This window comes from Tupaia chinensis, unplaced genomic scaffold (assembly GCF_000334495.1).
Source record: "Tupaia chinensis unplaced genomic scaffold, TupChi_1.0 Scaffold142846_1, whole genome shotgun sequence".
Taxonomy (NCBI): Eukaryota; Metazoa; Chordata; class Mammalia; order Scandentia; family Tupaiidae; genus Tupaia; species Tupaia belangeri.
In genome coordinates, this window is record NW_006202691.1 from 1441951 (window position 1) to 1452409 (window position 10459).

At 40.9% G+C, this 10459-nt stretch overlaps 1 pseudogene; it reads right to left on the minus strand.

Annotated features, from left to right (window-relative positions):
• Positions 1–8342: 8342 nt before the first annotated feature.
• Positions 8343–8746, minus strand: LOC102482479 (ATP synthase F(0) complex subunit C1, mitochondrial-like; annotated as a pseudogene).
• Between the last annotated feature and the right edge of the window lie 1713 nt (positions 8747–10459).

Below are 10459 nucleotides of genomic sequence, written 5' to 3' on the forward strand. Positions count from 1 at the left end.
AATTGATCTGACTTTGAAGCAAAATCAGTTTCAAAATTACACCTGTTTAAGTAATTCATTAATTGCTTTGTCAACTCAGTATTAATATTGAATTCAAAGGGCATTGCATAAATTAAAAATCAACTATAAATTCATCAGTATGAATGTGTTCTTAATATTTCTGTTTTCGTTTTTATAATTAATTTACATAATATTTTCATTATATTGAGAACCTGCATATTAATTCATGTAATAAAAATGTGTAAACTGTCATTGATTTGTATTATAAACATTTTCAGTATTAACATAAAATCTTGTACTTCTCTAGCTAGGTTACAGACAAGTTTTTCCTTTCCCTGCAGCTTCAAATTTAGTTGTATGTAGTAAGATATCAGTGAGAAAACATAAACAACACTGCTCTTTTTTTTGTCTTTTATTATTTTTATTATTTTATTTTATTTTATTATTTTATTTTTTATTTTTTTAGAGGTTTTCGCTATAGGGCGCGTGTGTTTGCCAGGCAGACAGAGAGAGACGGAGAGACAGAAAGCGAGAAATCACCCCCCCAGGGGGATGGCCACGCCGCAATCCCTTCTCCTCCATTCTCTCGGGATCCTGGGCACGCACGCACACGTGCCTGGCGTGAGTTTTAAGCCACCGGGTCTGGGATGCGAACCGCGGTCGACTACGTGGGAGTCCATCAACATAGCCATTACGCTAACTGCTGGTTCCCTATTTTTTATTTTTTTGAGAGGTTTGTGCTATAGGGCGTATGCGTTCACCAGAAAGACAGAGAGAGGGACAGAGAGACAGAAAGCAAGAAATCACCCCCCAGGGAGGATGGGGGTGCAATCCCTTCTCCTCCATTCTCCTCTTGGGATCTTGGGCACGCATGCACGCACACCCAGTGTGAGTTTAAGCCACCGGGTCCAGGACTCGAACTGTGGTCGGCTACCTGGGAGTTCAGTAACATAGCCATTACGCTAATTGCTGGCCCCTGTCTTTTATTATTTAATACTTGGCAAGTATTCCTTTTGCTTCAAGAAAATCTTAAAAGTTAATTTAACAGGTATACTCTATGTTTGCACATGATGAAATCACCTAACAATGCATTTCTCAAAATGTGGCCCCATTGTTAAGCAACACATGAGTATATTTTCACATTTTTCTTTAAATTCTTCAGCATATTGATGATAGATTTTTCTATAGTTCTTTTCACCAGACTGCATAATCTCTGTCATTTCTGGGTCTGTTTCTACTGACTATTTTTTATCTTGTTAATGAACTACATTTTTCTTCTTTGTATGTCTAATAATTTTGTATTGGATGTTGTACATTCTATTCTTATATAGCTTGGTGTCTTGGCAAATAAGTTACTTGCAGGTCAATTTGATCTTTTTCAAGGCTCCCTTTTAGGTCTAGAGTGGCCTCAAAGTTGGTTTAGTCCTACTACATAGGTGACACCCCTCTGGGGTTTCTTCTGAATGCCATAGGGTTCAACAAATTCTCTCCATTCTACTTGGTTGGAACTTCAATGTTTTCTAGCTCTCTGGGAGCTCCGAAAATTGTTTAGTTTACAGATCCTTAGGAGCTCTCTTTTGCCCTATCTCATAGAGTTACACCTTATACAGCTTAGTATCAGCCTAAGACTCAAAAGGGCTCAAAATTTTTGGAGCGCTTTTTCTGTATACTATCTGTCTTCTCTGGCATTCTGTCTTACAAATTACAGCTACCCCACTCTCCCAAACTCATCTCAGCAGTATTGTCACGTCTACTTAAACCCCCTTCCTCGTGGTCTGGAAAGTGCCTCCAGATAGAAAGCCAGGAGTATGATAGGGATCATTTGATTCTTTTCTCTTGGGGATCACAGTCCTGTACTGTGCATTGTCCAACGAAAATGATTGTTTCATACGTTTCGCCCAATTTTCTTGTTTATTTTCACTGGCAAGAGGGCAACTATAGTTTCAGTTAATTTTCATGTCTTGAAGTGGAATTTTATTTTTAGAGATTACTTTTTGCACTGCTAAAAGCCAATACAAATATTTTTCTGGACAAGTCAGACTGTCTTACCTTTCTAACTTACTTTTCTGCCGCCACCGACAGGCTACTACTTCCTCCTAGTCTATACCTCTCTCTCCCCAGGAATCAAAGTAATTGCATTTCTGTTTTTTGCTGTTGTTGTTATTGGTAGTGTTTTTTGTTTGTTTGTTTTAGTAACACATCTGATCCTCTAGTTTTTTGTCTGTCGGGTGCTACTCTAGTGTCACTTTTTCTGTGGTGGGTAGCCTCTTGGGAGGTTTTTAAGGATCTTCCTCTTCCACTGTTGAGCTCATTTTGTAGATTCCTACTCTTGCGTGAAGGCTGGATGTCTGTCTGCTGGCTGGATCAAATACATGTGTGAAGTATTCTCTCCATATCTAGCTTCTTTCTTTTTAAGTGCCCATACATCAATGTGAGATCAACATTTCTAAAATACAGAGATCCTACTTGCTGCACTTCAAAGTGTAAATATATATGTGTATATATATATATATATACACACACATATATGTATATTATTTCCTACATAAAAACTGTATAGAGAATAACATAATAAATAACTACCAAACCCAACATCCAGCTAAAAAACTAGAAAGCATTAGAGAAATAGTAAAATCTCTCAGTGTGTCTCCTCCCATTTGTATTCTCCTTTTTATCCTCTTTCTAGGAAATAGCTAGTTTTCTGAATTTGGTATTTTTAATTTTATGTGTGTGTATATATATAATTTCTTCTAAGCTGTAACAAAGAGACACTCAGTAGAGCTCAGTTTACCAGGGACTAAGGGTATTCTCTGGAGACGTTTTTTTTTTTTTAAGGTTTTTGCCATAGGGCACGTGTATTCTCTGAAGAGAGACAGTGAAAAATCACTCCCCATGAAGGATGGCCTTGCTACGATCCCTTCTCTTCCATTCTCCTCCTGGGCTCTTGGGCATCCACGCACGTGGTCCCAGCATGATTTTCAGGTTGCTAGGTCCAGTACTCATACTGCAGTCAGCCATGTGGGAGTCCAGTGCCTTGACTACTATCCCACCTGCTGGCTCCCTGGAGCATGGTTATCTTAAGCACAAAAGGAGCCAGTAAAACTGTTTGACTCGGCCTTGTTCATCTTCAGTGGAGACAATTCTGGCTAAATCAAGGGTTTTCCATTTGTTTGTTTGTTTCTTGAATGAATAGCAGAATTCTGGGGAGAACAAGAGGATTACAAGGAAGAATTAACTGTACTTCTTATAACTGATGCTACCACTACCTCAATTACCATCACCAAATGTGTGTCAGTCACATGCGCGTTATGAGTCGGGGACTGTGATCAGTGTTTTCCAGAGCACTAGCTCTGATTCCCAAAACAATCTTCAGAGTGAGCATTTTGTCTCTGTTTCACAGTTGAAGAAACCAAGCCTAAAATGGCCTTACCCATATCTTCCTCCTGAACATCAGACCCTCATTCCAAAGAGCCATGAGCATCTTCCTTTGGAGAGCCCACAGGCATGTTCAATTTAACATGTCCAAAATTTTTCTCTGCCTCTTTCCTCTCTCCTCTTTATTCTTCGCAGTTAATCACTGTGAAATTAAACCTTTTAGATCAGATCTGATCAGTCACTGTCCTGCTCCCAAGTCTTCAGTAGCTACCCACTGCCTAGAAAATTAAGCGTAAACTCCTTAGCCGGGCATTTAAAGTCCTCTATAGCAGGTTTCTAGCCTGTTTTTCTAGCTCTGTCTCCTACTAGTCTCCTATACTCTAGACAAACCAAACTATTTGCTAAACTAAACTAAGTTATCCTCCAATTATGCCACATATATTCCTATCCCAGCAGTCACGTTCATACTGTCCCCTGCACCTGAATATCTTCCTCACAACACCTATACATCGACGCCCTGAAATTCTATGCATTTTTCTTAGTTTCAAAATTCTGGCTCTCCCCTGACACTGGTTCTTCATTCTCCAATCATGATGTTATTTTTTCTCCGTTAAGTCTAATTGTAGTTTGTTTGTATATTCTTTACCTTCTTGACTTAAGAAGTGCGATTCTCTGTGTGCTTGACTTTTTTCCTCATGAAACCGCAAACTCCAAGACAGTTTAAGCTGTGTCCTCCTCCCTTGTATTTTCCTGGCTCCTCCTAGCACACAGTAGGAAACAGTGCTACATTTAATTGATCAATACTCAACTAATTCGTGTTGAAATATAGAATGTAACATGTCTAAGGACTGGCACTGCATCTTACACAAGGTTAAGATCATTCCCCTGTCCTCTCTCACATAATTGACACTAAGTAAGCTGGGAAATACCAGCACTATAATTCGATGAGGGAATGGGACGTAGCTACTGAGATCAAGAAGAGACTTAGCTAATCAAGAAAATGGGGGACCAGCAGTTAGCATAATGGCTATATCGCTGAACTCTCATGTAGCCAACCGCAGTATGAGTCCCAGACCTAGTGGCTTAAACTCACTCTGGGCACGTGTGCATGTGTGCCCAAGATCCCAAGAGGAGAATGGAGGAGAAGGGATTGCGGCGTGGCCATCCCCCGCCCCGACCCCCCAGAGGGTGATTTCTCGCTTTCTATCGCTCTGTCTCTCTTTGTCTTTCTAGCAAGCACACGCACCTTATAGCAAAAACCTCTAAAAAAATAAAAATTTAAAAATAAGAAAATGGGAAAACTATTGAATAGAACCATTTATAGGCCTTGCTAAAACTCGGAGGAGGTGCTCAGTGGATAGATTTTTGCATTTTCTATAAAGGCATCCTGGTAAGATGTTAGCATAGTTTTTTTTTTTTTAAGGTGGTTAGGAATTAAGAACATAGGATGAGTGAGCGAGTGTGTATGTGTGTGAGGTCCGTGCGTATGGTGTGTCCAGAGTGGTCTCTCAGCTCTACTTGTGGATAGTGAAGAATTCCTTGTTGGGCCCATGGCCAGAGCAGACACAGGGGGAGCCCTGGGCCCCGGTTCTCTCCTGCGCAGTCCTTGGTACTGGAACACACTGAGGCACATATCAGACTTCACATCCTTCACTCATCTGTTCCTGTCATTTTTTTTTCCTTAAAGAGGAAAATGAGGCTTATGCTGTTTGTGTAATTTCCTTCTTTGCTCTGGCCTACTCCAGGCTGTCAGCCCAGTCCAGTCCTCGTCTTTCCCCAAATTAATATACAACATGTCATCACCTCTTTTTAAAAATAAAGATCTAGCTCTGCAGCTTCAACGACCTTAGAAAACTTCATTAAGTCAACATGTCTAACCTCACATTCATCTTTGCTTCTTTTCCTTCCTTCCTCTGACACTCCTGCCCTCCTCCTCCCACAAAAGTAAACTGGCTCCATTTCTGGACTTTTGTTGTTGTTAAACGCCCCCAATTCATTTGGCCACCAAATTCAAAACCTTGGCCTCATTTGTAATTCTTCTCCTTGCCTTGCCATCACTTCACCCTGCCCTCCTCAATAGATTCGACTTCTCAATGCAGAAAGTTCATAGTGACGCTGCAGCTTCCTGATGTTTCTTCTTCTGAGTCCTGCCCCTTATACATGCTGTTTCCACTACTTAGAGTCATTTTTCCCTTTCTTTCTTTTCCTGACTGACTCCCGGTTCTTCAAATCTCAAATCTTCAGTCTCTTCTTTTAGAAAGCTTTTGTTGCTCCTACTCCATAGCTTCCCACTCCTCCTCTGTTTTCTCTCACAGCACTTATTGTACTACTGATGGAGGTTTGGGAGGTGTTTTTAAGTTTATTGATCTCTTCTATGAGAAAGAGACAGAGAAGGAGACTATGCAAGAGAGAGAGCAATCCTGTTAGACGTGCACGGTGATCCACCCCCTAGTCTCAGCCAGTGTGGATCACAGGTGTGTATATGCATGCCAGGTGTGCTCACGGAGGTCCTAGGAATCCAACTCAGGACCTTCCCAGGTGGGCCCAGTCGCATTACAGCTATGCCATTGCCGGGCTCCTGATTTTGTTTAGCTTCCCTTCTGGACTCTCTGAGGAAAGAAACTGTATTTTTCCCCCTTTTATACTGAGAACCAGAGCAGAAAATAGACAGTACTATTTACAATGTTTGTCATTTTAAGTGAACGATTGTGCCTTATTACCTCTCTGCCACTTCTCCCTCCAGAAACCACGTTCCCTCAGAGAGTTAATGCATCTCCTCCTAATCTCTCCTCCACATACTTTACACTTCCACACCTTCATATCTTTTCTCCCTTTGTTGGGTGGTGGACAGTAATGTCATATAGTGAGACAGAAAGGGGATAACAAGGCAAACCTAGGAAGTTGAACACTTGGAGTTTGAGAGACAAGCAGTAAGCAGGTGGACGGTGCTCTCCCTTCCCTCTTCTCTTTTCACTGCTTCTGTAATGACACCGGAGTCCCCAGGTCCAGCTTAGATCTCATCTCCTCCCTCAGCATAAACACCACCCATGGACTCTCTCTGTATCTATTGTCTGAGCTCTAGTCAGAGATTCACCACCCATGGACTCCCTCCGTATCTACCGTCTGAGCTCTAGTCAGGTATTCACCACCCATGGACTCCTTCCGTATCTACCGTCTGAGCTCTAGTCAGGTATTCGCCACCCATGGACTCCCTCCGTATCTACCGTCTGAGCTCTAGTCAGGTATTCACCACCCATGGACTCCCTCCGTGTCTACCGTCTGAGCTCTAGTCAGATATTCTTCTGAATGAGAAGGCATCTGATGCAGGCCTCAGCTCTTCCCCTAGAGCTCGCATTCCCTTAGGGTGGGAAATACAATGTTTAACCATGGGTTTGCTCATAATAGGTCTTGATAAAAACGTGCATTTTTTTTTTTTGGTGGGGGCAGTTCATAGAGTGACCAATCATCTTGGTCACTTTGCCCAGTACTGAGGTGGCTTCTGGGACATGGGACTTTTAGTGTTAGAGCTTGGAAAGTCCCTGTCAAAAACAGGATGAGTTGGTCACCTTAACAGTTCACCTAAGCAGCTTTGGATGCCTGTGTGTGCAACCACGTGTAGTTCCTCTGATGAATATGCCCCATCCAGTTTCCATAGCTGAAACTTGACGGATGTGAGCCTTCACTAACCAATGGTAAGGTCTATGCTGACAGGCTTTGTCTCACTCACCGCTACAGTAATCCAAGTACCTGGAACTGGCCAGGCACATTATAAAAGGTTAATGAATATTTTTTTGAATAAATAATATTTATTTATAACACTATTATATCTCTTGATAATCTCATTTTCCTCATGTAGTAGGGCTCCACAGTTCTACATCTACAAAAGTTTTTAAATGCTGAGTAAAAACAATGATTTTATGGTAGTGAAAACCCAACCCACTCCAATTTCATATTTTGCCTTGTACAAAGTGACTAAAAAGAGCCTTGAATTTCCACTTGTTTTCACAACATAATAATGGAAAACCCCAGAGATGCACGAATACAAAAAAAAAAAAAAATTGCTTCTGAACATGACAGAAGTCACTAAGACCAAATTCCCAGAGGAACAGAAAGGAGGGCTACAGATGAGACTTTAAGAGGTGATCGCTTTTGCTCTTTTTCTGCCAGGTGCTTTATATGAGCAGTGCCTACAATACAGTAGCTGTTCAATTGATAGTGGAGATTATGTTTGTACATATCTACAGACTCACAAGTTGTTTTTTTTTTTAAAGCTGTATCTTCTGGTGTAGAAGTCAAAGCATAAAAATCTGAAAACATTAGAGAATTTCCAATTCAATAACTCCTGAAAAATCCCTCATGCTAGCAGTAATATTTCTTCAAACTGTAGACCATATGTAACATTGAAAATAAAGGTCAATTTATTGGATTTTCAAGCTGATTTTCTTTCCCTGCAAGTTTGAGTCAAACTACCATGTCAGTGAGAGAGAATACATCACTGACATTCAGCAACTAGGCATTTTAAGACAGGGACAACTTAGTTGCTTCCTTCTGGTGCATGAAAGAGGAAGATCACTTACGGGTACATAACATACACATTAAGGAACCATACAGTGTTTTTGCAGTCACTGTTCTTCATAACATATCCAGAGGACAGTCATATGTCAAAGTCCACTTTCTTCTATCCATCCCCCCTCCAGGTAAAATTTTAACACTACGTGTGCTATAATGTAGTCTTCTGCTGCGATGAAATTTTATTTTTTTAATAATGTATGAAATAATTAAACTTAGATATCGAAATATTTCTAGTCATGAATAAATATAAATAAATAAATTTCAAGAATGGCAGTTTTTTTTGGTGGGGAGTGTTACAGAAATGTTGTGTTTAATGGTAAAGCTTAGCACACCTCAGCACTGGATGTGGTATGGAATTGAAGCAGCCGGGATGGGTAGGTGACGCTCATGGAACCTCACATGGCAAAGAGGATGAGGAAGGCGACCATCAAACAGAAGAGCCCTATGGCTTCAAACAGGGCAAAGTCCAGAATAGCATTGGAGAAGAGCTGCTGCTTGAGAGATGAGTTCTGGCATAGCCAATGATCAGGCTACCAGACACCGTTCCAGTACCAGCCCCTGAACCAGCCACACCAATGGTCTCGGCACCAGCACCAATAAACTTGGCTACTGTGTCAATGTCCCGAGAGACAATACTGGTCTGGAACTCCTGGTCACCTGGAGAAGGGAGCTGCTGGAGGAAGGCTGTTTCCATGCATTCTCTGGCCTGCTCAGGAAGGGGGCAGACACAGGCCTTAGTAGACCCCTGGTACGAAAGCACATCAGCTGGAGAAATTAGTAGTGCCCCAGTGGTCTGCATTTTTTCAGTCTCCTAACTTTAGCCCTCTGTCCCAGCACTCAGCTCCCCAGGAATGGCAGATTGTTTGTTTGTTTGTTTGTTTGTTTGTTTTGGTGTTCTCCACATGAAAACTTTTTATCTTAATTAAGATACACTTCAAACATTAATTTTTCTGTTAAATTTTCTCTTTCTTCCCAAACCAAACTAGATCCTTTTTCCACTGTCTTCCCATAACACTGTAAGCAAAATTTATGGTAAGTTTTTGTTCCTTTGTTCTTTGTTCCTTTTCACCAGGTCGATTGTGAAGTCTATGCTTTATCACCTCATTCCCAGTGACAGGCAAATGGCCTGACATGGCAGGCACTTGAAAAATGCTTGCAGGGTAGAGTGTGTGGAAAGTTTGCCAACATCAGGCTTTTAAGTTCCACTCTGCAAAAATCAAGAGTATGTGCCATGAGCTGAGCCCTTGAAGCCATGTTCTGACTCTTCATCTATATAGGGAAAGGATTGGAGAGACTAGGGGCTATGGGACATTTATGATTTCTGCCCATTTCGGTGGGGCAAAAGACTTCATAGCTATAGAAAGTCTCCTGTAAGGAGAAACAAAGGACTTTCTAATTTGGATCATTTTGAGGTTTATGAGAATGACTTTCTTGAAGCCACCTGGGTTAGGTAACAACTTGACCTTCTCTATACTAATCAACCTTTAAGCCTCCTTCCAACTTTTATTTTATTTTGTTTTATTTTAACCAAGTTCTTATTAAATTTAATTTTTATTTCTTTCATAAGTGAGAATCAGAGAAAGTAAGAGAGATGGCATCCCCAATAAGGTCCTGATGCTGTGATCCACCTACAGGCTTCAGGCAACCCTTGATCATGGGTACATGTGTTCCAGGCATACTCAGGATGGTCTCTTTAACCAGGAACCTTCCATGTGGAATTGCCTTGTAGAGTATTATGTTTTACTTCTGCATCACCATCTGGCCCCAAGCTTACCTATTCTGCTGATGTATAGCATGCATTTATGAGTATCTGTTACATGAGAGAATGAATGAATAAAATGAATGGATGAACATGAATAAGCCTGCACAAGCTCTGGAAAGATTTACTGAAACCTAGAGCAGTGGTTTTCAAACTTCTTCAGGTGATGAAATATCTCTACATCATGTAGCTTCTTAAAATGTGAATTTATTGGGGCCAGCAGGTGATGTAGTGTTTGACATGATGGACTCCCACAGGACCAACTGTAGTTTGAGTCCCAGACCTGGTGGCTTAAAACTCATGCTGGGTGCATGTACATACGTGCCCAAAATCCTGAGAGGAGAATGTGGGGAAGGGATTGTGATGTGGCCATCCTCCCTGGGGAGTGATTTCTCACTTTCCCTCTCTTTGTATCTGTCTGTCTCTTTCTCTCTGGAAACCACACACACTCTATGGCAAAGAAAAGTGATTTTATTAAGCCTTAAGTGATTAAACATATTTTTCTGGAAACATATATAAGAAATTGATAGCAGGGGAAACTGGATATTAGAATATAGGGGTGGGAGTGAGACTTTTCCTATTACCTTTTTACTCATTTTGAATTTTAAATAGCATGAATGTATTTTTAAAAAGAGCAAGTCAATACAATTACCACATTTTTATGATAAATTAGATACTAATTTTTTTAGAGGTTTTTGCTATAGGGCGCGTGTGCTCACCAGACAGAGAGAGACGGAGAGACAGAAAGCGATA